The sequence below is a fragment of the Corvus hawaiiensis genome, chromosome 30 (genome assembly GCF_020740725.1).
Source record: "Corvus hawaiiensis isolate bCorHaw1 chromosome 30, bCorHaw1.pri.cur, whole genome shotgun sequence".
In the NCBI taxonomy this organism is placed as follows: domain Eukaryota; kingdom Metazoa; phylum Chordata; class Aves; order Passeriformes; family Corvidae; genus Corvus; species Corvus hawaiiensis.
The window spans coordinates 2725732-2750618 of NC_063242.1; positions in this window are offsets into that span (position 1 = coordinate 2725732).

The following is a 24887-nucleotide window of genomic DNA, read 5'->3' on the forward strand; positions in this document are numbered from 1 at the left end:
TGACAGCATTGCCTCCTCAATAGAATAATGCTGATATTTGGTAAAGACTTCGCACACAGGTTCTTTTTCTGATTTTAGTCCTTTGTGTCTCCAAAACAAGACTTGTGAGTAGCACTTACTCTGAGATTTCAGTCTCTGGTTAGCCTTGGGTGGATGGGAATAGTTTAAAATACTGAAATATTCAAATAGATACAGTGGAAGTATGGATATATTTCACTGGCCAAAGTATGCATGCTATCTGAAATCTCCAAGCCTTACATTCTGAAAACTGTCATTAAACACTGGAAAATTCTCTGACAGGTTGCATAGCTTTCATGTTACATATTTATATTGTGCAGCTAAAACTCGTCTTTGCTCTCAGAACCAGTGGAAGGAATGAAAAATACACAAAACCAGAAATATTGTCTGCCAGAGTGGAGGGTCAAGCAAAACTAGCCTTTTTTAAGCAAAAAATGTGGGATGCTAACAATGTTATCAATTAAATTTCTCCTCCTTTCTTTCCTTACTTCTTCATAGAGATGGGGATAAGACACCAGCATGACACCAAGAGAACATCATTGCTGTATGTAGCTGTGATCAAGATGCTAATTTGTTAAAGTAACCAGGTATTTCTCAAGCCACTTAAATCCAAGATTCAAACTGCAAAAACATATTCTATGGTAAACTTATTTCTGTAAGGGAGAAGAAGCCAAAGAAAATTATTAAGTGAACTGTAACTTATGCAAAGAGTGACAGTTCTTAATGCTCAGAGTAAGTATAGTGAGAGACTGAGATAAGCCAAGTTTTAGCAGGAGATAATCCTTCAGAATTAATAGGAAATGTTTTCTTTCTATTCATGGCCTCTTTGGTGAAGTTTCTAATAACAGAGCATAGGTACATATACTTGCTTTATATTATGATCTGAATACGGATTACCAACTCATTTAATATATTTCAGGCACAAGGCAACTATAAATAGTTATAATACTGTTTATCTTTATTAATATAAATTACTTAACTAGTTAGCATTTTATTGATATTGATGATTTTTTTGAAAGGTAACATTTGTTCAAACCCTGGAAGATTGGAAGGCTTGGAACTCAGAGAATATTTTTCTTATCTCTGACCACCTTACTGGGTTGTAAAAAATCTTCTTCCCTATAAAAAAGAATTCACATATTCAGTTTGATTTTGAGACAACATAAAATAGATGCACATATTAAGAAAAATGAAACCTAGAGTGAACATCTGTAAGAATTGTACTGAATAGTGCTGCATCACTCCCACTCTTTGTCTCTAAATTTTTGGTTTGTTCTCTTAATCAGATCCTAAGGTGAATTTTGTGTCCAAGATTTTCTGGAAGAGATGCCAATGGTTATTCTCTGAGTGTCAATGGAGCAAATTAAAAGTGTCCTGATTCTCAAAAGTCCATAATGTGCAGGTACTCTCACTGATATAAGCAGGACTTGGTGGGTTCTCAGCAACTTTAGAAAACCCATTAAAGTAGGAGCTTCTTTTGTCACACGAAGAAAGGATAATTAAAACTGTGTTTCCCTCTCAGTACTACTTCTGGAACTGTAGACTTTATCTCCTCTAAGTCTGTAGTTTTAACCCTTTTTGCTTTTCTGGTTTCCACTCGTAACTTCTCCAGCTTTCTGCCTGCCCCAAATGCTACATCTAAGATCACCATCTTCAGCTACTCTTACCACAAGTGTTTTGTCATGCTGTACACTGGAATCCAAGCTGTTACTCTGCCATGAGAATCAACACAATTTTACCAATAAATATATATTACCTACATTTTTTCCCCCAGGATTTCTTTATATACACATTGGAAAATTATCCTTTAGATGATGGGATTTTTTGCCTTCTCATATTCACATGCCCATTGTCTTCTTCCCAATTCCCAATTTCATGTTTACTTTTTGCTTCAAATGCTTTTTAATGTTTTTGTCAGTTTTCTTTTGCTGATGCTGACAGTGATTATGTCTTCATACCTTTAGTGCTGGAGGTAATGTATGATATAATGAAGTCATCAGGGGGAAGGATTTTGTTTTACAGAGAATTTTGAAATGCTATGGACATTTAAAATCAAGCAGAGAGTCCTAGAATGCTTCGGGTTGGAAGGGGCTATAAAGATTATCTAGCTCTAACCCCTCTGCCATGGGCAGGGTCACCTCTCACTAGAACAGGTTTCTCAAAGCCTTATTCAGCCTGGTCTTGAGCTCTGCCAGGGATGGGGCATCCAGAAATTGTCTGAGCATCTTGTTCCAGTGTCTCACCACCCTCAGAGTAAAGAATTTCTTCTCAATATCCAATCTAAACCTACCCTCTTTCTGTGTGAAACCACTCTCCCTTGTCCGACATTCTCTTGTAAATAGTCTCTCACAAAATAATGTCCAAAAGCACATAATGGAGGCAGAACTGTATTAAACTTTTTGTAAAAAACAAGACAAGATACTTCCCTGTGATATGCATGGAAAATCTCCACCCATATACTCTGTTCTCTGTATCCATGGAACATTCATGAATGCCTTCTTAATTGTAATAAAACCTTATATTTATAAAAGCCATAGAGAGTAAAAAAATTATATCTCCTTCGGATTGTCAGAAAATTTAATCTCATGTTTAAAAAAATACTGCAGAATTCAAAAATCAATATTTCCTGCTATGTACAGGAACAGATATTGAATTCAATTATTTGAGATACAATTTCTCAGGACTTCATCAAAAATATATACTGCAAATAATTTTTTGACCACTCAAATTTTTTCCATGTTATTTATTTATTTATTTATATTATAGCAAATTTTGGACAAGAATCAAGGTTGTTAGCTATACACAGATACGTATCTTTTAGCATAATATGGCCTTGATATGACTTGGGACATTATAATTGTTATTAATAGTAATAGTAAATGACAATCCTTCCATCAGTACCTGCTGGAAATTGAAACCCACTGACTGAATTCAGCTTGATTATTTTAACACACTTTTGTCCTATATTGTGTAATAACTCATATTCATTTCAGAGTGGTGTTCTATTCTGCCAGTATCGCTGTGAGAGTACATCCTGACCACCTTTCTGATGAGTCACACTTCTGGTTCCAAAGGCCAAATAGACTGACAAAAGAAACTTTTAGTACATGTTTCTTTCTGGTTTATTTTGCTTCTGTTAGATGCATGGAGTTAAAGTGTAAAATCAATGTAATTTTGATTAAAGGACTATATTTTTCTAATAGGAAAAGTCACACTGCTCTGTTTAACATGTCAGCACAGGCTAGAAAAGAATAGATTTTTTTTTGCTAACTACTTCAAATGCAGGAGATATCACCTGATGGGATCCTCTGCTCGAAGGGAAGCTATGTGCAGTAGGATTCCTTAGAAAAGAATTACCTGAATTCTGAAGTTCAGAAGGAAGAAGAAAATAAGGCAGAGAACATATAGGTGAACCACTTTTTTTATCTAGGTATATGCATGCATATTTTAGTTACCTGTTTTTCCAATATATTTAATTAATTTCCTAATAGCTGCTTCTTATACCAGAAAAACTAAAAAATTAGGTAAATAAATTAGATGGTGCTCTGACTGTAGACTGTTGGAAAGTATGGGCATGGAAACAGGGTAGAAATTAAGGTCTTGATTTATCAGAGAAACAAACAAAATAGGAGATCATCACTGTTAAAGTACCACAAAACATGTACACAGTGTGCCGGAGCAACCAAAGACCTGGGCCCACAGACAAGACTGCAGATATTGAGATTCAAGTATAGTTAATGAATATCAGACCAGAGGATTCCATCAGAGCCCCAACACTTTGCTGTCATCATAGTTTTTATGGAAACTACTGAAACACAACAAACAATACCCCACTGTGGTGTTTCAGGAAACCTTCAAGTAAACACTGTTTTGCTTTCCAAGTAAGCAACACTTATGTTTGTAATATTAAGCTGCATTAATTTATGTTACAGAAAAATTATTTGCTCTTTCTGCTACCAGAGCTTGTTTATCAAAATGTCCCCAAAAAATCATATTGACTCAAATTCAAATTAAATTGAAAATAACAGAAACTTTCTTGCCAGTGGGAAAACATGTTAAAAAAAAGACATAGACCTGTAAAATCTGACATAAAAATGCTTTCCAGAGCATTTATCACTATGAAACCACAATAAACTTCCAGTACCTTTGTCATACCATTTCACAAAACCTTAACTATGTTACTTATAAGGGTCTTGAAAGTTAATTTTAATGAACCTTGAATGTACAGTAACAAAACAAAAATAACACAGCACCAAGACTAAATAAAATTCTGTGCAACTTGGGGGAACTAGGTGATTTTCATAACATAGTCTCAAAGGATGACTACAGAATTACTTCCTTCAGACTTAACTCTACCTTTGATGCCAGCAATTTATAGAAGGCATACAGGAATTAGAATTGGAGATCTTTGATATATTGTTTGGTTAGGTCTTAAAAATGATTATCGCAGGGCTTGCCTGAATTCTAAGTATTGAAACAATTGAAAACTTAAGTCAGCTTTGATATTTTCCTGTAACCTTTGTTAATAAATTGTTCTCTATAGTAGTGGCCATGAACAGTTAAATCACTGAAATTGGTAAGTTTTATTGAATCTGCTCTCTTGCAAGGAACTAGGATTTTTTTTAATTACCCACAGGATAGGTCCCAGATGCTTTCTCTGTGTTTGCTCTGCATGCAGATCTGGTGCTGCCATCATTGGGATTCCAGGGAGAGCAGGAGTGCAGAGGAGATCCTCACAGCAGATATGGAAGTGCAGTGCAGTCTGAGAATTATTCCTTCAAAATGGGTAGTCTACTTGCAGAGGAAAATAAAGCCTGTTAGACTTTCCTGCCTTGATTGAGAGAGAGAGAACATAAAGGGAGACAGGAAATTATGCCTTCCTTTTTTCTATTTCCTTACTCATTTAAACAACATAACAAGTTAATAGCACCTGGATTTGAGACTGTGCTGTGTGCACATCTGCTTGAACAGAATTTTATTCAGTATTTGTGGCTCCTAGTTTTAGCTGACTGCTGTAACTCCCAACTCTAGCTGCGTGTCTGTGCCCTGCCAGGTGTATCACTAGTGCATATTAGCGAGATCTGCAGAGTTCACTTTGACACTAAAGAAATGGTTATATCCCTTCCTATGTAGCAAGTATTAACTAAGGACTTAGGATCTGTGGAATCTTATGGAAATTTTAGACTTTGACACAAATATTACTTTTTTTCATGCTTTGTAAATTATTCTAGTGAATTATCGTCTTTGAAGAAAACTCACTGAATTGTAATCAAAATAATTTGCATCAGACACCTGAGATTTAATAGTCAAGCTTATCTAGTTTAAGAACAAAAATGAGCTGTGTAGCTAATATAAATAACCTAGTTTTTAAATTAAATATTCAAAATAAACTACCTCAGAGTTGTTAGATATCTAATAAATTATCAGTATATTTTTGAGGAATAAATCTGTAATTCAAATAATTCAATAACTGAAGAATAATGTGTTCTATTCGCAGATAATTTATGAACAGAAAAAAGAAATCAAATAAATCAAATACTATTTTTGCATTACCTGCTCAGATTTATTAATCATTTATTTTAATATGAATTAAAGAACTGAATTGGGTTTCTTGAACTGTCTTGGGAAGCTTTTCTTCATTATGACATGTTATTATTAAACAGTAGCCTTGTCATCTTTAAATTATTCTGTAAATATAAGTCTGTAAGAGATATTAGTCATATTTTCAAACTACTTGATAGGTATTTTTGAGGCAAACATGCAATAAAATGGAATAAGTAAAAAGCCTGTAATTAGCAGAATGTTAGTGAATTAACAGTTTTTATGGAATAGGATGAAAAATTTAGATTAAGGTTTTAAGTAGACAGTACTAATTTGAATTGCCTTTTATTATTACATCTGGTTTCTGAAATTCTCATTGAAACCTTAGCTGAGATTCTGTAATAGCTCTTCTACTACTATTTCCATAGATATCTGAAAATACAATACTAGATTAATGGTCCAGAAAAATACACAAATCTGAGTGTATTATTTTGCAGTAATTTTCTCCTTTATCACATTTTTCCTCAAGTTTCCATCTTTATTAATATAGAGTTTTAAAATCATATTCAGATTTTCTGCACAAAATCTTAAAGAAGAAAATAATCAGTTCAAATTATTTTTTTTCATACCAACAAATCTCTCTAAATCCAGGTCCTATGTCAGCATATGTTTAGTAAAATTCTGTTAAAAGATTTGTGAATTAAGATAATTGTCTTCATGTTGATGAATTTCCCTTATGCACAGATTTTTGAATTGTCTGTGGTTTTGTGTGTTCCTATGATCATGCTTTATATCTTATACACCCCAATATCTTATAATATTTCTTTTTGTTGTAACTCCTCTCAGAAGATGGTTTTAGCATTCACCTGCTTGTATTCATCTGCTACATCTCTGGTTCATGAGCAGATCTGGAAATCCTGGAAAAACCCCTCCATTTTACAAGTGACCTTTATATTCATTCAAAAAGAAAGATTTCTTCTCAATGTCCTCTTGCACTTTTTGTGAGAGTTTCAGCTAGTTTAAAAGTCATTGAATATGTGGCATTTGGTTTACATCAGGCAAATTGTCAAATCACATTTAGGAGCTAAGAAACACTATATCCTAACTAGTAATTTACACAGAGCTTGACCAGTACAGTGAGCAAAATGTTACAACCATTACTACAGCTTTAATAGGAATGAAAACACACTATTATAATTTTATAAGTGACTTCGGAGACTGGAAGACAAAGGTGCTTTTAAATAAAAAAAATACCTGGAGAAGGAATACAAACAACTGCATTAAAAAATCCCGAGGCAGAATTATGTATTGGCATTTCTTAACAGTAACATGTTGCTGCTTTAAGACTCATTAGAACAAAATCTTCTTGATGCTAAATTTCTCTTACAGAAGTGCCAGAAGTACTTTATTCTTAGACACCCTATGACTATTTAATCACCATTTCTATGAGAAAAGACTATTGTATATCATGATTCTAGCAATTAGGAAGTTTAAATGTATCTTTATATTAAACAGATGCTTTGCACACTTTCCAACCTGTAGACATCTTGAGAGAAATGTCATAATTAATTGCTCTGTTGACTGTTTTGAGGGGGAAAAAAGGAGAATCTGAGCGTTGATGAAACTGTAAATAGTCAAACTTTTCTCAGGAAGAAGAGACAACTAAGGCATTTCTTGTGTAAACTGCTAAATATATCTCAATAGGCTAGTCTAACGAAGTCCTTGAATAGCTAAGCATCTTGACAAAATGATAAATAGTCCCTTTTATCAAGGGGAAAATGTTGTAAATAAGTTTTTCTAATGCTTTTATTTTATGAGATTAGATTAATTTTTCATTGCTTTATTTTACCACATTACCTTTAACTAGGACACTGAGTATTCCTTGTAGTTTATATATTGTGCTTTTCTTTTGAAAGAAACTGCCTTCCCATAGTAAAATATGATCCTTTTGTCCATTTTTTCCCTACCTTATGCCATTGATATCCAGAGTAATTCAGTTAAAACCAATGGACTCGCTCAAGATTTACAGTAATGTAAATAGGAATGGATTTGGGCTCTTGGTGCTCTCAGTCAGCTTCATGTTCCCCCTTTCCTCTGAAATACCAGCCATGCAATTGTCAAACAGTTATTAGTTCCCTAAGTGTTTCAGGAAAAAAAAAAAGGAAAGAATATCCTTCTAATTTACTACTTTCACATGATACATTTACCACTGCAGGCCACCAAGACAGTGAGCTGAAGAATTTCACTGTGCCTGTGTGAACTAAGTAATTATTATCTTCAGGCTTGACTTGCTGTCTCATAATTTTGGTTGTGCCTGGTGTCATTTTCTCATAAGACTATCTACATATAAACAGAGGGATGTGTGATGGAGGACCATGAGATTTGAATATGAATTATCTCTTTGTTGTGTATTGTATCTTATGCATAAATTCATGGCTTTACCGTTTGCAAGTTATCAGAAGATAAAAACATTTCATGGCTGAAAATTGTTCTCGTTATTCCATTCCTTAAATTATTTTCCTCCACTGTGGCTTTTAATTCACTACATTTTGTTGTTAATTTATTTCTAAATAGGCTTTTTATTGAATATGCTATGTCAGGATTTAATAGAGGATGCCCCTTGCCTGGTATTAAGTTCCTGTGTATGTGGATAATGGTGTCCATCCTACTATAAACTAAAAGAGTGCTTTTTCCAATGTACATGTGATATTTTAGCTCTGGGGCTCTACTGATGCTTTTGGGAGCTTTTCGAAACCATACCTCTGTGAGAGTCCTTGTTTGGATTTCCTGCATCCCGACTTACCTGAAAATCAAAGCTGCTACAAATGGGGTCAGTTTGTGGGATTCATTGCCCCAAACAAGACAAGGAATGTGTGCTCATCACAAAGGTTGTGTTTATTTACTGTAACGTGGCTAAATACACAAATGCATAGAGCTGTCATGTACAATAGATATTAGGTCTGACCTCTTGGCTAAGATCAAGTGAAATCACTTTAATATCTGATACATTATCTCCCATGGGACTGTGCCCTACTCTTGAAAGGAAATGGACTCAGCAATCTGACAGGTCATCTCCTTCACCAGCTGCTTGTAGGTATACTAAGAGCAGATGTAGAGGGAAGTTTGCAGAAGCTGGAAGTGGACACTAAGTGTTCTCTACCTCACTGAGATACAGTCTCCTGCTGGCTTAGTAAAGGGCACAGGTTGTGGAAAGAAAAAGAACTTTTTGAATCCCTCAAGCAGAGCAGCATGTTGACAGATTTAGTGGCGGGTTCATGGCTGAAGAATTTATGTCTTCAGTTTTAGGCTGTAAATCAAGATCTTTGTAAAAAGATGTAGAAATAACGGGTAGAGACTGTAGATTGATTTTTTTGGGGAGATGAATATCCCTGCCTGTGTCCCTCTTGCAGCAGCTCCATCAAGCTCCATCAAGCTTTAGTGCAGACAATGGGGGAGACAGGCAAGACTGTCTTACTGTCTGCCTTCATCTGAGTCAGTGGCTCACCTACTAATATATAATAATAAGAAGAAAATTATTATTATTGAGATAAATAATAGCTGTAAACAAATTTTTCCACTTAAGTCTACAAAAGTCTAAAAAGATGAAACCAGTCATTTTTAGCTATCTGGATGGTAAAAAATAAAGACCGATTGAGCAAGTATACATGTACATAAGCCACTACAGTTCTTGTGCACCTAACAGAGAGCAATTTAGAAGCAGACTAAGCTAGCAAAAAGGCTAAACTGAAGAGGAAAACAGGAGGCCAGGTATATTCCTTTCCTTAGCATCTCTCTCAGGGTTATGTACTAGTTTTTCTCCATTAGAACTCAAAGGATGTAATTCAGCTATCTAATAAGTTGGCTATGGTTAAGGCCAGCATCCTTCCCTGATCACTTCACCACTGTGTGTTTACTCTTTCACAAGTGTAATTTTGTCCCAGATCAGTCAGTCCCTTCCAAGGTAGAGTTAAGATGTGGTTCAGGCCAGAAACTTTCTATTATACTCCATCTTCGCTTTACTCCATCTGCCATATGGAGGCCTTCAACATTCAAAGAATCACAGAATCAAAAGACTGGTTTGGTTGGAAGGGAGTTTAAAGATTGTCTAATTCCAAACTGGAGGTGTATTGTGGTACCTGTCAGCAATGTTCCTGAGGTGGTGTCCTAGTTACCTGTTGTAGCTGGATCATTCTTCTGCAGGATGCTCATTATTGAGGGCTCCTGCTGCCATTGCATGAACCTGCAGGGGCCGGGAAGGGTCGGTGACTACCAGGCCCAGCCTAACTCTGAGCAATGAATATCTTTAGCCTGGTGACAAATGAGCAAAGAAATGGACAATGTCTGGCCAAATGGTATTTGGTTTAGATAGGGACATAGTGTGAAATTATGCTCCTGGAAGGCCAATCATTGCATAATTCTTATGTCATGATTTTGTAAATTATTCCAAATGAAAACTCCAGCAGCCAATTAGCTAGCTGGATGTCTGCATGTTATTTACTCTTAAAACAACAGCAATATAAGTTAATGTGGTCAGAAAACTTTTTTATTCCAAAAAGCACAGTACAATTTTTATAAACTTCAGCCCTTGTTGATATGCTTTTCCTTGGCATCTGTGTAATAGCTGGAGACTATGATCCTGTGACTTTTTCCACTGGCACTCTTTCATAAACAAGACTTATACCAGCTAATGTTTTTCTTTAATAATTTGTGGTCAGGCACAGTGCCTGTCACATCTGTGATCCAACTACGCATGGAAGCAATTAAATGCGATTGTCTCCATTTTCAGAATGGGTGTGTGGCTATACCTGGAGCTCCAACAGTTGCAGGGCAGAGTTCAGGGTGGTTTTGTTGTTAATCACTGCACAAACAGTCTGATACATATTTCCTTCTTGAGAAGAAAAAAATCAGACCTGGAGGTACTGATGGTGGTGCATGCATGAGGAATGGAGAATGATGGCTTCTGGATTATCTCTTTATATTTCCCCTTTCAGACTTCTCAACTAGCTGTTTCATTTAACAAAGCCACCTTCCAAGCAAAGCTAAGCTCCATTCCTTAACACAGCCTACTTACTACACAGGTGAGGCTTTTTGCTTTCCTGTCCTTCTAGCTAGTGTAAAGAAGACATTTGCACACTGCTGTAGTACAATACATGCAGATAGATCTACCAAGAATTCCCTCAGCTCAAAGGGGCTGGACTTCATAATCTTCCTGATGGGTTTTTCCCAGGGAGAAGGAGAAGTGCCGCGGACTGGAATAGTTCAGGCCTCAAACATTGATATAAAATTTTAAACTGTGTAAAGAAGACCAGCCCTCCCTAAAGGATGCCTGATTGGAACCTTGGACTGGAGATTAGATAAACGGAAACCCATTCTTCAGACACTCAGGCCTAGGAAAAAACAAACAAGGCTGAGATGAAAGGAATGCATCCACAAGGGAACCAAACCCAGCAGCCATACTGAGAGTCACCTCTGGCTGAGTTTGGGGTGGGGGAGACCATAGCCCACAGAAGCCAGGTTTACACAGATCCCCCCCCCCCCCCCCCACCCCACCCCAAAACGAGGCGGGGAGGAGGTTTCTGGTGTAACCTCTGGTCAGAGACAGTGCCACTTAGACCAACTGGCCCGGCTGTGAAACCCCCAACCCCACAGGCCACATCCACGGGACTTTCACGTGAGAGGCAGCTGAGGGGGTGCCATAATCCATCAAAGACCCCCAAAGTGCCCCCCAGAGGCCTTGCACCACAGGATTGCACGTGATAGAGCAGATCCAGAGTCTTTTGTAAGAGACTGCCCTCCCCACCTCGGGGGGAGGTACCTGGACATTGCCACCTGGCCTAAGCATATATTAACCCATTGAATTCTGTGCTTTTCGGGGGACCTTCACCATCAAGAAGACCAGAAGAGGATCAACGGAATGCCATCGGGATCCATGGAGTGCTGATACTTTCTACCTAATCTGTCACTCTGTCCTCACCCACATTCCCCAGGCTCCTCTTTCCTTATTTCTTTCTCTCCCCTTTTCTTTCCCTCATATTTGCTATTAAATAAAATCCATACTATTGTCATTGTCATATGGTCTCGTTTGCACCTTAGTTCGGGCTGAGGAATTCTGCAATAAGTTTAATAACTGGACCTTAACAAGAAGCTTTTTATGAAGTTCAGAGGGAACAAACCTCACAAACTAGTGAGGACTGTAGCAGCTCCTTCTATAAAGTATAACAGGTGAGAAGCCTTGCATTTAATTTCATACAAAAATGGACTGTTTGCGGTTGGGAGAGACCATAAGGATCATCTGGTTCCAACCCCTCTCCCACTGTGGGCAGGGATGCCACCCACTAGACAAGGTTGTTCAGAACTCCATCCAGCCTGGCTGTCTCTTTTTAAATTATTGTCTGAAACTGGTCTCACATTTAGAAGACACTGACATTTCCTTAGAAGAAAACACAGGTTTTATGGTTTTCTCCATAAAGCCAAAAAAAAGAAAGAAAAATATCAGTATTTCTCTAATGATGTTGGAAAACAAGATGTTGGAAAAAAAGACACTTGTAAAAATGTATTCCATGACATTCCAATTTCCATATCATATTCAGTCCTTGAAAAGGTACTCTCTTTTTATAAAATACTTAGTGAAAATTTTCCTGGCAAAATAATGTCAATTAGATCACAAATAACATTGATATTTGAAGACTAAAAACCAGTGGTGAAAACTGGTACTTTCTGAAGGCACACAGTGTTTACTATTAGTTTAAATGTAATTTCTTCACCCAAAATAAGCATTTTTTCCCTCCAAAAAACAAACTAACTTCTGATATTACCTAGAAACAGAAGCATTTTCAGAAGCATTACTGAAAAGCTTTTTTTTTTCTTATGCTGTTGGTACCAATTGTGGAGCAACTCCTCTTTGAGAGAAGAAAAGAGTTTGGGAGAAGAAGAGAGGAGTTTTAATGTGTATTTAAAGTCATGCACACTCATGGGAGGTACTGATTTTCCCACTTGAGTCAAATTAATATTTTAATTTTTTCTTTGCATTACATAATCTTATTAGATATAGTGTAATCTTGAAAAAAAGTGAAACCACCTGATTTCTTGTGGAAGAAGTCAGAAATACGGTAGCATGCAATAATATATTCAAATGACAACATTGTAGTATTTTTTACAGGGAAGGCAAATCAGGAAAATGTGTGTGTTTTGCTGAGAAGCTGTGTTCTGTATTTTGTACCCTATGCTTACATTAAAATCAAATTAAAAATATTCACAAAAATATCTTAATGCTGCCTAGTCATTTCACACTCACTAAGAGCCCTTTTATTGACCAAACTCCAACAGCTAAACAACTAGTTTATTTACTCTAAAAAGTCTTTGTTCAGTTCAATCCGTGCTGTATGTCCTAGATGAGCCTGTTTTTTACTAGCTGTAAAAACAAACAAAGAATACAAGGAAATAATAATAATTACAAAAACCCCATAGGTTGGAGCCAATGATAATACAGTAATAATAATACAGCATGTGAACAAAGGTTTCTTGCATTACAGCTCACGTTGTGGTCTTTCATTTTATTAAACACATTTTAAAGAGAGAATAACTCATCAGTAGCATAATATTTTCTGTTTACATTTTCCAATGTTAGAAAAGTGCAAGACTCAGGCTTGTCCCACTTGTCTCCAATGGCAGCGATTGTGCCTGCTGCAAAGGTGAGGCTTTGGAAGATAGTGGCCTAAGCTGGTATTATTGCTTGCAATCACATTACAGCAAACTAGAAAAAAGTCACAAAACTGGGAAAGAATCATATTGGTTTTTTTTTTTAGGCATTTTTCCAAAGACATCTGGATCAGGCCCTGGGTGAAAGATGTTGTGGAGGGTTACTGTTTTAAGATGGATTACTATTCATTACCTACAAATTGGCTGCCAAAAATATGACCAAACAATAAAATACAGATGCTTGGTTATGGCCAGAAATTCTTTGGAAAATTTATAAAAATACAAAAAGTTGGAATGTACAATTATGTAATTAAGTAATTTTTATGTTTCTTCTGAAATTATAACCAGCATGCAGGCTGTGTCAGGATGAGGCTCCTATTCACAACACCCACCGTCTGATAACATCACAACTATTTTCAGCTCTCTGAGCTAATTGGAAACATCAAATCTGCTTTGCTAGAATTTAGTCATGCTTCATTTGAAAGTTAAAAGCAGCTCCTGGGAGGAGGGAGATTCTTTATTCAAACCCCCTTTTATAAGCAGTGCGGTTAGAGCTGGAATATTTAAATACTTGTTTCTAAACCTTGCCTTAGGCCTCGTCGTCTTTTTATTTTAAGGGGGAGAAATGTTGTGCAGCACTAGTAAGAATTAGACTGTTTTGTTACCCAAATAATGTGTTGACATCGGGCAGCATCAAAAAATACATTATCATTACATCAAATGTTTTCATCTGCAGAATATATGGAGACAAGATCAGTGTCTTCATGTTTCTTTCCAGAAACAGAATCAGCTGGCATGATATTGAGGATTTTAATAGTAGCTTGTCAAGAAAACCCACATTCAACCCAGTAAACCTGCATATTCATGGAATATACACATGATTTTTGAAGGCTATTCTGGTCACAATAAGTATATGTTACGACAGAGCCCTAGGTTTGGATTCTACAAAGTTGGTAGTGACCTAGTACTTACAAATTCTTTGCCAATGTGAGCTCAGAGCCTCAGCTGAAGTGGGACAAAGATGTTTGGTGTCTTGGGCACTTCTACATGGGGACACCCTAGCCAGTAAAAAGATGACTTATAACCCCTAAAAATTCGTAAACATCTATTTCTCTTCAAATAGAATTTTCATTTTCTGATTCCTTAAGCTTTTCTTTGCAGAAGCTTTTTTAGAAATAATCTACAGCAATGGGGCTGGGAAGAAAGAGAACAGCAAAAGGTGGGTAATATTATCAGAAATAAATATAGAACTTTTATGGTCCTTTTTTAATGATATTTTTTTATTAACAGTAAACCAGTAATTTTCAATTCCCTTTTCAACAACGGTCTTTTGACAAAGGAATGAAAATTCCTGACATATTCCAGGTGTAATTAATGCTGAGCTTATCTGCCTTTATTCAGCATGCTGTGCAGCACTCACATAGCTGATAGTCTGCAGTCAGTAGTGAAGGCAATCAGTGTGCTTTATTCTCTCTCGTGGCTACCTGATACCTGTGGGTGTCAGTAATCTCAGCAGGTTTAGGTATCCGTTTCTTTTTCTGGTGCACAGGAACACCAAGAGGTACGGGCACAGGAATAAAAATATAAGGCACAGGCATCACTGCCTTAGGACACAACCAAACCTGTGATCCATGGTGGCTTTAGGAGAAGAATTTTCTTGTGGTCAGGTTAATTTTTAATTCTGCAATAGAACTGACATACACATGGAGTCTTTCGTGATGACATGCCAGAGACAGATATGAGAGAAGTAATGTCCCCTATTCATATAAAAGGATTCTTCCATAGGATGAGGAGCTGGAAAGACACATTTCCCCACCAGAGACTGCTATATAATCTCATCTAATCTCATCAAAACTAGTCCTCTAATAACTCATAGAATACTTGGTCATGAACAGGTAAAAATAACAAAAGAAAAAATATCACAGAGGCATTCCTCTGTGATTAGGCAAGAATTTGATGTCAATAAAAGACTTGAAGGAAGCGTATGTGAAGTTGTAGTAAACAAAATTCGTAAAAGGTCTTAGAAGTGTCCAAGGCTAGTGTATGAGGAAAACCTTCTTAAAATGTCACAGTCAGTAGAAAATGTGAATTTTATTTCCTCAAATGCTGTTTTGAAAGTCTTCAGCACTGACTAAATCCCACATTGTTACAGCAACAGTGTTGCAGTCAATGCACCTGTGAACTTTATTTTCCTCAGGCTTTTATGCTGTGTAGGTTCTAACATCTATTGATTTCTTTCTTCCACCTCTTTTGACAATGACACTGTAAAGTGGCATGGAGTATAAACATTTCTAAAGGAGCGATGTAATTGTTTGAGGCAATAATATAGCATACAGCTTTTGTTTAACCTTGTAAAACTCTAAAAGAGTCACAAATTATTTGGTAAACCCTGAAAAGCATGATATATGTTCACCTTAATCCTTTTAACTCCAACTCCTAGTCCTGTACTTCAGCAACACACATATTACATTATGCATCAGGGTAGATAATGACTCACTTAAATAGTTTCAGCAAGAAACACACTTTTGTGGATCTCATTAAGGGGTTCTCAGTTTCTTCCACAAGATCTTCACCTCCTGCTGAAAGAGGGACTGAAAATCCCTGGCTTCCAACCAATGCTTGCAAAAACAATCAAAACAACCAGAGAGTTCCAGCCTAAAATTCTTCAATAGTGCCTACAATCTGCTAGATATTATTATGATTTTCAGACAGCTCCAGGAGAATTAGTTCTTAAATTTGAGATTAATATCATTGAAAAGTTACTTTTCCCCATATAAGAAATTGCATAGCTAAAAGGAAAGGCAGAAATATTTTAAAAGTTATGTTTAAAAGTCCGTATTTCAATTGTTTACCTTTTTTAAAAATTTTTTTGCATACCTTTAACGAACGGCTAAAATTCTCTCTGTTGTTCTGGGTTACTGGACTGAGGACTTTTGCTCTTGAAAACCTTCCCTTTTCCAAATCTTGTTTGAGATACAGTAATAGAGTCACAGTAAAATCATCTGCAATTTCTTACATCAAAGTAATTAAAATAATGTCACTGCACAGATGAGAATCCTATATCCATTTAGAGCAGAGAGAAAAAGGGATCCTGGCTCTGCGGCCTTGTGATGGAGGGCTGTCACACAGGAGGTCTGAAGTCTGGATGCTTGTCTCTTTGCAGGGAGCCTTTCTGTGGTTCAGAAACTGTCCAAGAAAATGTAACTTAACCACTAAATTTTTATAACTTACTTTTAATTTGTGATGCTACCAGTGATAGTGAACTTTTTAATCCAGATGTGGAGATTGTTTTTGCAAAGCAAAAATAAAAAAAAAACCTTCTCTGAATAGGGTTGGCTGTAATTATATTCTTAGTATGTTTTAAGCCCCTGGTGGGGAACTGGTATTCTCTTACACATGGAAACAGGCATGTTCAATAATATAGACAGATACATGGAGCTATTTGTATTTTTGGTGTTATGGGGATTTGGTAGCTCACTTCCCAGCAGGGAGAAGCATCCAGCACATTGTACAATTAAAACCATTCTTGTTCCTTCTGTGAAGGCAGCTGATCAAATTCTCTGTTCTCAAGGAAATGTAATACTTTTCCTCTTGTCAGGATGTGTAGTAGACATCTCAGTTTTGAATATTTTTTCATCCAAATTGGTTGTGCAAAAATAGTTCCTTCCCTGCTGAGCTACTGAGAGATCTTGCCTACCCTAACACTCTACAGGAGCTGCAGTGAAGCAGCTGTGGGATTTTAATGCTGAAGGGGAAGGATTTGGATCCAAATGTGATATGAAGACGAACTGCAAGCATCCTGACATAGAGTGTGGTTTTGTAGCAATGTCACTTCATCTTTTCTGATTCTTATGATCTCAGCACATTTGAAATAGACTGGCATGTTCATAACACGATGAATAAAGCAAGCATTAGTGGTACACTTGTAATACTTCTCGCGTATATCAGACTATGAACTTTTATTGAAACTTCTGAATTGCTGAAAAGCAATTTTGTAATGGCAATTACGTATTTTAATGTTTCTCCCTTTCAGCCCAAGAGCTCATATTTTGAAAGCTTTATGTAAATCTTGTATGTTTCCAAAAATCACTTTGGCTTCAACAAAACTTGATATTTTTCAGGTGCTTCTTTTTCAGTAGAAGTACTCTGAAAAAAAATCTAGAATGAAGCAGGAGAGTCTTCACTTTTGTGTTATGACCATCATCTGCAAAGAAGGAGTCACACTCAACTCCTTGCTCAAAATTTACTAACAGAAGGAAAGCGAACTCAAGCCGAGACAATATGTCAACAGAGACATTGTGTAAGCAAAGTTATATAATTTTACGCAATAGTAGCAGGATTCCTATCTTGTTAAGAAAGTATATTTACAAATGCCCTGCCTCACGTGTAGACTTTGGAGAACTACCCAGTAAAATATAGGTGTAACTTTAGTGTTCATGTGCTAACTTAATCTCTTTGCAGTCACTAGAAATAACAAAAAGTTTGGGTGAATAGTTCATGTTAATATGAGCTCATGATCATCAGAGACTTGGAATATCTTGTCTCATGCTTAGAGCTTGAACTCACAGGCAATGACATCTACACCAAGGCCATTAGCTTTAGCAAATAATACCCTTTGATATTTTTCACTCACTGGATTTCCTGATGATGAAGATAGTCTGATACTTGCAAGAAGACTAACCAGACAGTTTGCTTGCCAAGATCAAATACTGTGACTGGCATGGATGTGCTCTTATACTGTTTCATTGAAGACATTACAGCACTGCTTGGAGTGAATTAAGTTATTGATTCTTTTAATTTACTCTCTCCTGCTTTTGCATGCTGTAGAAATTTTCCTGGGTCAAAGAACTTAGTCTTGAATATGGAAGCAGTTTGTTGAAAATTTTTTGTTCCATGGTATTCATTGAATTCCTCTGCCAGCAAAGTTTTTTCACAATTGTCTACTAAAGCTCCTTGATAATGATTCCCTAATATTTGGTATCTTCCGTACATCAGAAGTAATTTCTTCCATTAGGGCATGAATGACCAAGTGCAAGAAAAGTCATACTATTCCTGTATGCCAAATGGTAGTCCCCTGAGCACAGAAGCTTCATGAACCTCCAGGGAGTGAGCTGTGACATTTGGTGTATTCATATGTGGCGCCTCACATTCCATAGAGGTGATCAGCCACTTTCAAAGATGTGGCAATAACTAAGAAAAAAAAGCAACCTCAGATTTTAAGCCTTGCTTGGATGACATATCTGAGTAATTTAGAGTCCTAAAATTAGGTAATTTTGTTTGCCAGGTTAGCTTCCTAGCCACCTTAGTTTCCAATATCTTTATTCAGCAGCTTAGAGGTTTTCCTCATTCAATGTGTTTTTCAGGTCAACTGCATTCATTTCATTCTTTTCTACTTGAAATGGCAGAAGACTATGGAGAGTAATTTGGATGTTATCAGCATTCCAGGAAAAGGATTGGATAATTCATTTTACTATAAAGTATCTGATCAGATTAATATTTTTATTAATAATTTATTTTTATATTTTTCATAAAATTTAATTCTTATTTATTTTTATATTTTTAATGGGTTTATTTTCAGTGATTCAATGGATTATTAATGAAATAATTTTTCTGAAATGTTGTCTGAAAACTATTGATGACAGTTAATTCATCCCTTACATGTGAATAGATGCAAAGAGTTTAGAGACGATTATTTGAGAATTTTGTGCATAAACATCTCTTCAAATTCCAGGGTGGGCATTCAGAAAGGTGCACATGCCACCTTGAATATCACTATTCTAAAAATAAAAAAATAGTTTCTATAAAAATCAATTAAATGTATAAAAGGAAGTCAAAGAACTTTGAAAGAAAACTTGCAGGTTTTTTTTCCTAAAAATATCAATATATTGAAATATATTATCTCAGAGCTATTTTTGATACACATACACTTCTGCAAATCAGTACTTTCAAATGGGAGGTAAATCAACTCACAATAAATGTTTGTCAGTGTCCACATTCAAGACACTGTGCATTTGCCTTTAATGACAGTATACTAAACAAAATCAGTCCAGGTGTGCTCACAGTGAAGCCCATGAAGGTTTGACTAACAATTCTGATGTCAGCACAGTTGTGCTTATTTTACAGTGCTGTAATTGAGAGCAATATTCCTCCTAATGTAATTAATTGCTACTGATTTTCTTTCATTTCCTTACAAAAATATAGCAAAAGGGATAAAAGTGTAAGTCTCCTATCCAAGACTCTTATGGAATTGAAATATATTTGTCTTATTAATGATTTAATTTTTTAAAGCTTAAAAATTCCTCTGATCATTTTGGATGATTCCCAAAATTTTTACATCTGATTTTTAGCTGTGGAAGTGTGGAAGTTCAAGAAGTCCAGGCGGTAAAATCTGCAGATGGTATTTGCACCTACTAATCCTAGATAACCCAGAAAAACACTGACAGCGGTCTGGGGTCATGTTTGAATTCAGAGATCTTATCTGGTAAACATATGGAATTTTTTTTTGCTTTTGATTTGTGTGTCTGTATCCCTTTTCTTTTGTTTAATTTAGTTTACAATATTTCTAAGTCTTCAGCATTTAATTTAAATGTGTTAGAATCACAGCAGCTCTAGACTGCTTAAAATTAAACCTATAGCTTTAAAATCTGAACCTCATATTATACATGTTATTACCTCACATTCCTCTACTGAAAGCAGTTTTCTTTTCCAAATGTTCTATTACTGAATATTTACCAGATTACAGTTTGCAGAATCTGAAGACTTTTATATCTTCAACTAGTAAATATATATGGATAATCTAGAAGTAAATTTTAGGACCATATATGAATTCAATCTTGAAAAGATTAGAATATGAATACCTCAAATTCTGAATTCTGACTGCAATTTTTCAAATATCTAAGGTAATTTTCATGCACTACATGATCTGTTTGCTGTGCATTATGTAAAGATCCATTTGAAAAAAACCCCGTAGATGTTTATAGTGATAAATTTGTGTGGGTTCTCATAGCAACAGTTTTAGGTGATCACACAATCCTTAGCCATGTGATTAATCGGTGTTGAGGTTAACAGCAAAGTTTTTGCTTAATTTGAAGCATGTTTAAATTAATACGATTTTTTAACATTTGTTAAAAAGCTTTTAACATCATAACTTTCCTGTACTGAAGACACAGCTTTTGTCATTTGGATGTCTATAAATACATACTTTACTCATACTGAAGTCATGAAACCCACTTAAACAATAATACTTGCTTAATTAGGACTTACATGCATACTGCTTAAACAACTACTTCCTGTTTCAACTGTATTATATTTTGAAAATTTACATAGTTAGTATAAGAAAAAAACCCTCATTTTTCCTGAATACCTCATGTATTAATATCTTTAACAATTGTTCAGGAAAGCTTAAGTAACATTGGAAGCGTAAGATTATTTAATGGCTGGATTTTTGTCATAATTTCCTGGACAATTAAATCTGAGGAATTCTATAATGCTTATAAAGAAAATTCTTTCACAGCCTTAACTCCATCTGGGCATTTCATAGAATCAGTCTTACAATTTGTATGTGGTGGGGTTTTATTTATTATTTCTGATTTCTAGAACCACCCCTTAATATCAACCTTAATTTGCAGTTTGAAGTTAAAATAAAATGTTATATGGGACGTATGACACCAGAAGGAATTTTTAAGGAGTTCAGGAAACAACTTGAATAAACATACTTGGAACAATATACTAAGTCGCGAACGAATAATTTTATTAAGGTTAATTGGATGATATTGTTCTTTAGCTGTTGATACAAGACAAACGGAAGTAAATAATGAGAAATACTTTATGACAATAATTTGTTTTTTTCCATATCCCTGTATAATGCAAAGTCACTCTTGGTGTAATATATAGACAGAGTGGATGAAAAAGAGGGCTGTCAAAATGGGGCAACAGCTACTGCTCCAGTGGCTATTCTACTTGGATGGGGGAAATTAGGAGGAATCATTCTGGATGATATAGAATCCATGAAATGTGAAATACCACCTGATGAAATTCCTACATTTCATGTTCAAATCAAGATGGGAATCACATGGAATTGTTAAAGGCCTTGGTGGATTACAACTGATTGGCCGAGCTGACAATCCCTTCTGAACCATCATCACAGCTGAGGAAATTTCCAAAAACATCAAAGAGATGAATAAGAGATGAGTAAGAGCTCTGCTCCAGGGCCAGATGGGATTACTTTGAGGGACCTTAGTAAAATGGACCCCAAATATTCCCAGACCATGGGAATTTTTATCTATGGCTGGCATCAGGAATGACAACAGACATAGTGAAGGGACTATTTTAATACCAAAATCAGCCAAACAAGAATGCCTAAGGGACATCAACAACTAATGACCTATCGCCATCAACTCAACCATTTAAGGACAGTTTTCCAGAGTAATAACAACATGGCTGAGAAGGCAGCCTGGCCCCCGGCCCCCAGGACATTCTTCTGTAGGTATTGTACATATGCTCTCTAGCAAAGCACATATTGCTATATCATCTTAGTTAATAATAACATTTCATAGGACTAGAAATGGATGCTGTAAATGTAAGGCCACCACAATCCAGCTAAATCCATGGGCGGATCGTAGGTAGAGATCACAAAGGAATTATATTATGACATGTAAGATATCAACAATTCAGGATAAAATTCCACCAAGTTTGACCAAGGTGGATGTGCCACCTACACATAAACTGGAAAAGGGGCAAATATAAATTATATACATTTGGTAAACAGACACTCAATTTTTTGATTACTTTCCTGTATTTCTGTTAAATAACACATCACAACCCCAGAACTTAGAAATGTCTTTCTTGTTTGGATGAAAGGCTATGCATTTGTATGTGGATGAGAAGACAGAAATGGTCAGTGGTCAGTGGTCTCAGGGCTCATTCTGCCCAGCAGAGGAGTAAGTAAAGTGGCTGAGGCAACTGAAGTCTGTTTTTCTTCTTGCCAGTCATTGACCTCATTCAAGATTAATGAGGAAGTTGATCTCTGCCAGGATCTTTTTTTCTTTGCCTGAAAAATATATTTCTAAGTACACCTGTCCTTGCACTGGCCAAATGAAGTGGGAAAAATAAAAATGGATAGAATTTTCCATCCAGACTAGATTTTTAATGGGTGAGCACATAAGGAAACAAGTATCAAGTATCACAGGTTGTGATGACCAAACCCTTTGAGGTGCATGTAGTATTGAGGGCCTCTACAAACCTAGGGAACAAGCTCTCCATGTTCTGTTTGTCCTTTTAAAAGCAGAGTGGTGACTTCCAGGAGAACACTGTGTTAAGTAAATACATTTTGTTCCCTATCTGCATTTTGTGAGGTCACGTAGCACTCCAAGAGGTCCACTTAAAGCCTTGAAAATCAAGTCAGTCACTCTTCTCGAACGTTACTGTTTGTAATCTTGGGCTCTGTTCCATATACATGTCCATTCTGCATGTGCTCTTTCTCATATCAGTTCTGTTCCGATTATGGTGCTTGGTTGTGCCAGACACTGCTTCTTTGAATGTATATGGATTTATCCTTAGCATACCACTGAATAGAATTTTAAAATCTCTGGGAGACGGAAGCCAAAACCTTTGTGGTCTCACTTTTCAGGAGAGTGTCCTGATGTCTATGGGGCTGTCAGCATCATCTTGCATCATCTCTAGTGGAACTCATGTTTCTTATACTTCCATCAATGTCTTTTCTGGCCTTCTAGGAGAAGATATCTTTGGTGAAGGAGGTGGTCTCAGCAAGGGAGTTCGGTGCAGGTTCACATCTAAATAGGACCTAACATCTGTTCAGGACTACCTGTGTCCGATTCAATAGAATTAGCACAAAATTACACCTTGCAAGGTGTGTCAATTGTCTATTTCTAGACTGCAGAAATGTTTTAGGTGAGGGTTATACACCCATCTAAATGTTTCTGTACAGGTAATCCAGAAGCTTTTCATCCTAAGAGTCCAGTGATTTCATATATGATAGGGCTCGGCAGTCCTAAAAATCCATGATAGATTTTTTCTGGAATTTTGAGTGAATTTTTGGTTCCCAAGGTGTAATTTGCCCATAATGACTTGAACAGCTGTGTCAGTCAGCTGTTGCTGGTATATTTCTGCTGTACATAAGGAATAGCGACAGCAACACCATCCCACTCTCTGTCAGCAGTTCAGTGCCTATCAGTTTCTCTCTGAACTTTCAAGTTTTAAGAATGTTAATGATTTTATTTTTTAAAGTGGAGACACACATTGTTGATTTGGAACTTTTATTTACTGCAAACTACTGCCTCAATTACGTTCAGGCTGAGCTCCATGTAAGTCGCTTAGCAAGCTACAACATATGTTATGCAAATAACAACAGAAACTACTGTTTTCCATATAACTTGCCTAAAACTCATTAATAAGATAGAATTTCTCATTCCTAACCTGGTCTTACTTTAATCTTTTTCTAAAACCTGTAGGAAATAACTTAATTACGACAACAGCTTACAGTACCAGCACAAAACCCATGGGTAGATAAAGAAATGGCTTGTTTTCAAGGCTTTTAAATAGAAATAGTTGAGAGGTTTCATACAGGGGTCTATATTCTCCATTGTCCTATTTTTTTATACATTTGTAAGATAGTGTATAAAAACACTACAGAAGTGCAATACAGAAAAAAAATTATAGATTCTACTTAATTGAAATTGCTTGTTTTAATACAGAATATATCAATAGAGATGTTTCTTGGTGCTCTCAATGCCTCAGAAGCTTGTAGGAAAAAAACATTCTGGAAAAAACCGTCTGTAGTTAAGACCTCAAATTATTATTCAGGGCACTTGAATGTATAGCTTGCATTACTGAATCTACTCAAAAAAGGGCATTTAAATTTAAAATAGTTGTATTAATGTCTTGACCAACATTTTTTCAGTATCAGCCAAATTTAACGGTTAAATTATTTTAATAGAAATTGTATCCTCACCTGAGGGAAAGTGGAGCTGAGTGCTGTATTATAGTTTGTCAAACTGAACAGAAAAATGTGAAATGAGAACAGGATTTCATAGGAATATCTGGTGTAAAACATGTTGGTTGTTACTGTTCAATACTTATGTTTCTTACTGCATCGGAATTTCTAACAGAAGAATATTATGCATTTGTACAATGTGTTTGAGAGAAAAAAAAGACGACTATCCCCTTTGCAGATTAATTGTTTTTGCTTTGTTTTATCCTTGCCAGTGTCTCTCATTTCCAATACAAAATGCTTAACAATAGAAGAGGAGGCAAAAATAGGGTCTAAATGCTAAATTACAACCTTCAGAATAAAAAGTTAGAATTTTTTAATGTCCAAAAATATCACCTTTATTTGCATATACATTTGTGATATTATAGACATATAGCAATTTTGTATTAATGAATACATAAAGCCTTGAAAGCATACATTTACATATCAGAATCCAAGTCACTAGAAGAAGCACTAAAATCCTTCTAGCATTTCTGTAATTTTCCTTTCAGATGATTAGCCTGCCTCTGCTGCTTCTATTTTTCTCTTTTTTCTTTTCCTTCCTTCCTTCCTTCCTTCCTTCCTTCCTTCCTTCCTTCCTTCCTTCCTTCCTTCCTTCCCCTCTTCCCTCCTTTCTTGCTTT